The sequence below is a fragment of the Hylobates moloch genome, unplaced genomic scaffold (assembly GCF_009828535.3).
Source record: "Hylobates moloch isolate HMO894 unplaced genomic scaffold, HMol_V3 SCAFFOLD_1, whole genome shotgun sequence".
Lineage (NCBI taxonomy): Eukaryota > Metazoa > Chordata > Mammalia > Primates > Hylobatidae > Hylobates > Hylobates moloch.
Genome location: NW_026652276.1, coordinates 59,102,696 through 59,108,796, shown reverse-complemented (window position 1 = coordinate 59,108,796; position 6,101 = coordinate 59,102,696). Strand labels below are relative to the sequence as shown.

General features: G+C 42.0%; 1 pseudogene; it reads left to right on the top strand.

Annotated features, from left to right (window-relative positions):
- The first annotated feature begins 3,098 nt into the window (after positions 1 to 3,098).
- On the top strand, positions 3,099 to 4,417 carry LOC116464858 (protein lin-28 homolog A-like; annotated as a pseudogene).
- Positions 4,418 to 6,101: the final 1,684 nt, after the last annotated feature.

Sequence of the window (6,101 nt, the reverse complement as noted above, 5' to 3'; positions counted from 1 at the left end):
AACAGCAGTGGTGGCCATTTTTGACCCAATGAAGAAAGATAAGCCTAGGCAGTAGCACTTGACTTTAGGATAATTGGATTTATTTCAAGTTACTTTAAATTACTATTTAATAAAATAGAACCAGTGGGTTACACATTTCCTCATTAATAACAGTGATAATTTTCAAAATTAGTTCATATTTTGTACTAAAAACTGACCATAACTTAATATAAAGCCAGCGATTTTGAACCGTGTCTGAGGAGGTTCTGTTCCTGAATACTTCCTTATAAAGTTGGTTCACCTGCACCATTGACTCTAGGGCTCACAGTACAGTAAGTTTTCAGTTTATTTCTTTTGTTTAATCAATAGATGAAATAACTGCTGCAAACAGTTGTATTAGGGAAATAATTTAACATGATTTGAGTTTGTGTTCTCAAATCTATTGATTAACAGAACTAGGGCATGGGCCTTATGCTAAAGAAAACTTGCAAATCTGCTGCTGGACATTTTTCTTTAAAATGTTAGGAGCACCCACTGAAGGACTAAAGACCATAAAAAAATAGCTAACAGAAAGGTTTATTTCAAAGTATATTGTTCACTTTTAGCCATTCATTTAGCTATATTTACTATAAGCATTTAAAATTATCATTATGCTATTTTCTTTTTTTTTTTTTTTATACAGGGCCCGCCACCAGCCCGGTAATTTTTTTTTTTTTCGTAGAAGTTTGTCCGTGGTTCGATCTCCTAGTGCCCCGCGGATTACAAGCGTGAGCCACCGCGCCCAGCCCTATTTTCTTTTAATTTAATGGTTTGATGTTAGTGTATGTAAGGTAGCTTTTGATGAGATAAATGTTTGGGGGCTGTGAGGCCAGGCGCGGTGGCTCACGCCTGTAATCCCAGCACTTTGGGAGGCCGAGGCGGGCAGAACACGAGGTCAGGAGATCCAGACCATCCTGGCTAACACGGTGAAACCCCGTCTCTACTAGGAATACAAAAAAAATTAGCTGGGCGTGTTGGCGGGCCCCTGTAGTCCCAGCTACTCGGAGAGGCTGAGGCAGGAGAATGGCGTGAACCCGGGAGGCGGAGCTTGCAGTGAGCCGAGATTGCACCACTGCACTTCAGCCTGGGCGACAGAGCGAGACTCCGTCTCACAAACAAAACAAAAAACATGATTGGGGGCTGTGTTGGTCAATACACTCTTGACTTACAATGGCAAAAATCTACTTAAAATAGTTTGGGTGATCCCGGGAATATGGCAGCAGCGAAGGCGTTGTGTCTCCAAATGCCTACATAAAAGTAGCTAGATAGCAACACTAAAAATCTATTGATAATATTTACCACAAAACCGGGAGACAGGCTATCCCCACAAACCAAAGACAGTCAGTATATGAAGACAAACCACTTGACCCAAGACCAGTACAGTGAGAGAGAGCAGAGGAATCAGTGGAGAACAGGAGAACCAAATAGTCACAGAAGTTCACCATAAAGTGAGCAGACCAATTTGAGAACAGCAATGAATACTTAGAGGAATCTGGTCTTGGGTGAGTGCAAGGGAATGACGGTGTGTGCTGAAGGATCTGGAATCGTTTAGCTTCTAGATTCACCACTGAAACAGACTTGCAAGGATTCTCTTTGAGGACAGTGCCCCACTCTAAGATGAAACAGCTTGGAATAGAGTCAGAGCAAGTCAAGCAAAATAGAGACAACTTGAGACAAGAAAAGAGAAGTTTGAGAAAAGATTGGGTTAAAACAACAACAATAAAAACTCTGTAGCTTTGAATTTGAATTCGAAGTGTCAGCATGAACTCATGAATATGGAAAGACTGAGATGAGTTCTAGAAACAATGACCAGCTCAGTAGTAATGTGTATTCCTAATGCCAAATATGTCGTCTTGAAACCAGGGTTTCTTTGGAGAAATTGTCTGCTTACAACATGAGACTGAACCACAATAGCTGCTTGTATCACAATAGAAAAAGGCCACTAGACATTATATTTCACTAAAGACCCATACCACCTGTGGTCTTGCTAAAGGCATTGAACCTGAGTCTGATCAAGCCTTTCGCTCTAGCTGCCAATTTGCTGGAAATTGGAAACAGAAGACAGAAAACAGAGTACAGAGGAACATGCTGAACTGTGTCATGAATATGTAATTGGCAAACTTCACTGGGAAAGCAGACAGGTTGAATACAGATCAAATGTAAAGAAAGAGGGTGGGGAGAACACATAGATGAAAGGGATTTAAATGATAATAAAATGTAATGGACAACAATAAACTATAGTGGCTTGGGATACACATTTGGGTGGCAAAACTATAAAGAAATGAGGAAATTATTGCTATAAAAGTCAAGATAGTGATTACTTTTTTGAGATAGAGGCAGGGCACATAGAGGGGTGATGTGGTTTGGCTGTGTCCCCACCCAAATCTCATCTTGAATTGTAACTCCCATAATTCCCACATGTTGTGGGAGGGACCCAGTGGGAGATAACTGAATCATGGGGGTAGTTTCCCCCATACTGTTCTCGTGGTAGTGAATAAGTCTCTTGAGATCTGATGGTTTTATAAGAGTTCTCTGCTTTCAATTGGCTCTCATTCTCTCTCATCTGCTACCACGTAAGATAAACTTTTCTCCTTCCGCCATGATTGTGAGGCCTCCCCAGCCACGTGGAACAGTGAGTCCATTAAACCTATTTTTCTTTATAAATTACCCAGTCTCAGGTGTGTCTTTATTGGCAGAGTGAAAACAGACTAATACAAGGGGCTTCTGAGATAATTGGCAAATTTTTATTTCTTGACTTGGCTGGTGATTTCAAGAGTGGTATTTTGTGCGGCTCTCTGTATCTGTTTTACTTTAAAATAAAAAGGTTAAGATTTAAGCAAAAAAGGGATTTTTTATGTACTATATATGCAAATATTCCAGGAGTAGGTCATAGAGTTGTCTAAATTCTGGGGTTCAAATGATCACACTAGGATGAAGTCTTTTTGTCATAATTGTTTGACTCTCTCCATGGAGCCTCCCCACATTATATTCACTTTGAGTCATTCTGTATCTGTTGGGATGGTGGGCCCTGACAGATCCAAGCTTGTGTGATCTTTAAAGCTGGTGGCCCCAAAGAAACCATGGGTATAAACAACCCCTTTGAAACTTCTGGACAAGAATGGAAAAGTAGGAGTAGGAGAGTGAAAGTGAGGAAAATTAAAGGTACTGATAGAAGTGATGAAAGCCCATGTCTTATAAACATAACACAATTGACTCAAAGGTGTAAAAAGATTAGGAATGAAGAATAGAAACTAACCACAACTTGGTGCCCACAGGACTTAATCAGTCGTCTGTACGTTCAGTTGTAAAGGGAACAAGCAAAATTCACAGATTTTGTGTAACATGAGATATGATTAATACTATACCTGTTTGTGACAAGAAAATTTATTTTTTGACTTTTGCGTATATTTTATGGGAATTGTGTATAAAAGTAAGAAAATGTCTATTTAATAAATCAAAAATTATTTGGGAAAATTAATGAGTGATAGACGTATAAGGAAGGGTCTCCTAAATAGGACATTCTTATCTTTTAAATCTGAAATTAGCTAGATCAACCATGCCTCCTCTTAACCCTTGGAGCTTCCAGTTGCAGCAAAATACTAAGTTTGGTAAATTCAGCATTGTTCTATGAACTCTGTAATAAAAAATTTGTTCCTGACAGTATATACTTAACAATCAGGATTCTAGTAAATTCAGATGTTGGCCTTCGGAGTTCTCTGGGGCCAGCAGCTGCCTGACCAGGGGCCCGGGGCCACGGGCTCAGCCGACGACCATAGGCTCCGTGTCCACCCAGCAGTTTGCAGGTGGCTGCGCCAAGGCGGCAGAAGAGGCGCCTGAGGAGGCACCGGAGGATGCGGCCCGGGCGGCGGACGAGGCTCAGCTGCTGCAAGGTGAGGGCATCTGTAAGTGGTTCAACTTGCGCATGGGGTTCGGTTTACTGTCCGTGACCGCCCGTGCAGTGGTCGCGCTCAACCCGCCAGTGGACGTCTTTGTGCACCAGAGTAAGCTGCACATAGAAGGCTTCCGGAGCTTGAAGGAGGGTGAGGCAGGGGAGTTCACCTTTAAGAAGTCAGCCAAGGGTCTGGAATCCATCCGTGTCACCAGACCTGGTGGGGCGTTCCGTATTGGGAGTGAGAGGTGGCCAAAGGGGAAGAACATGCAGAAGCGCAGATCAAAAGACAGGTGCTAAAACTGTGGAAGTCTAGACCATCATGCCAAGGAATGCAAGCTGCCACCCCAGCCCAAGAAGTGCCACTTCTGCCAGAGCATCAGTCGTATGTTAGCTTCATGTCCACTGAAGGCCCAGCAGGGCCCTAGCGCACAGGGAAAGCCAACCTACTTTCAGGAGGAGGAAGAAGAAATCCACAGCCCTGCCCTGCTCCCAGAGGGGCAGAATTGAGCCATAATAGGTAGGGGCTATTCTTTTGCTATCAGGAAGTTTTGAGGAGAAGGCAGAGTGGAAAAAGTGGGCATAGGGTATATTTGGGCTAGTTGGCACTGCCATATTTCTCAGGCTGGGGTTCACACCATCACCCTTTCTTCCCTCTGTTGGGGGAAAGGGTGAGTCAAAGGAACTCCAACTGTGCTCTGTCCAAATACAAGTGAGGGTTCTGGGGGCAACCAGGAGGGTGGGAATCACCCTACAATCTACATGATTTATCTGAGGCTCCATCCCCAGAATTTCCAGCTTTTGAAAGTGGCCTGGATAGGGAAGTTGTTTTCCTTTAAAGAAGGATATGTAATAATTCCCATGCCAGAGTGAAATGATTAAGTATAAGACCAGATTCATGGAGCCAAGCCACTACATTCTGTGGAAGGAAATCTATCAGGAGTAAGGCAGTGTTTTTTTTTCACATCTTGTATCCTCATACCCACTTTTGGGATAGGGTGCTGGCAACTGTCCCAAGCAATGGGTAGTGATGATGGCAAAAAGGATGTTTGGGGGAACAACTGCAGACCTGCTGCTCCTATGCTTACCCCTGCCCCATTCTAGGCCAATGTGATTTTATTTATTTGCACCCTTGGATACTGCACCTTGAGTCCCACTTTCTCCAGGATGCCAACTGCACTAGCTGTGTGCGAATGATGTATCTTGTGCATTTCAACTTTTTTTTCCCTTAATATAAATATTCTGGTTTTGTATTTTTGTATATTTTAGTCTAAGGCCATCATTTCCTGCACTGTGTTCTCAGGTGCATGAGCAATCTCAGGGATAAGTCAGAAGCAGCTCCAGGTCTGCACAGCAGGAATACTTATTATTATTATTATACTTTAAGTTCTAGGGTACATGTGTACAAAGTATAGGTTTGTTACATATGTATACATATGCCCTGTTGGTGTGCTGCACCCATTAACTTGTCATTTACATTAGTTATATCTCCTAATGCTATCCCTCCCCCCTCGCCCCACCTAACTATACTACAAGGCTACAGTAACCCAAACAGCATGGTACTGGTACCAAAACAGATATATAGACCAATGGAACAGAATAGACCCCTCAGAAATAATACCACACATCTACAACCATCTGATCTTTGACAAACCTGACAAAAACAATAAATGGGGAAAGGATTCCCTATTTAATAAATGGTGCTGGGAAAACTGGCTAGCCCTATGTAGAAAGCTGAAACTCGATCCCTTCCTTACACCTTACACAAAAATTAATTCAAGATGGATTAAAGACTTAAATATTAGACCTATAACCATAAAAACCCTAGAAGAAAACCTAGGCAATAGGCAATACTATTCAGGACATAGGCATGGGCAAGGACTTCATGTCTAAAACACCAAAAGCAATGGCAACAAAAGCCAAAATTGACAAATGGGATGTAATTAAACTAAAGAGCTTCTGCATAGCAAAAGAAATTACCATCAGAGTGAACAGGCAACCTACAGAATGGGAGAAAATTTTTGCAATCTACTCATCTGGCTAATATCCACAATCTACAAAGAACTTAAACATATTTACAAGAAAAAATCAACCCCATCAAAAAGTGGGCAAAGGATATGAACAGACACTTCTCAAAAGAAGACATTTATGCAGCCAAAAGACACATGAAAAAATGCTCATCATCACTGGCCAT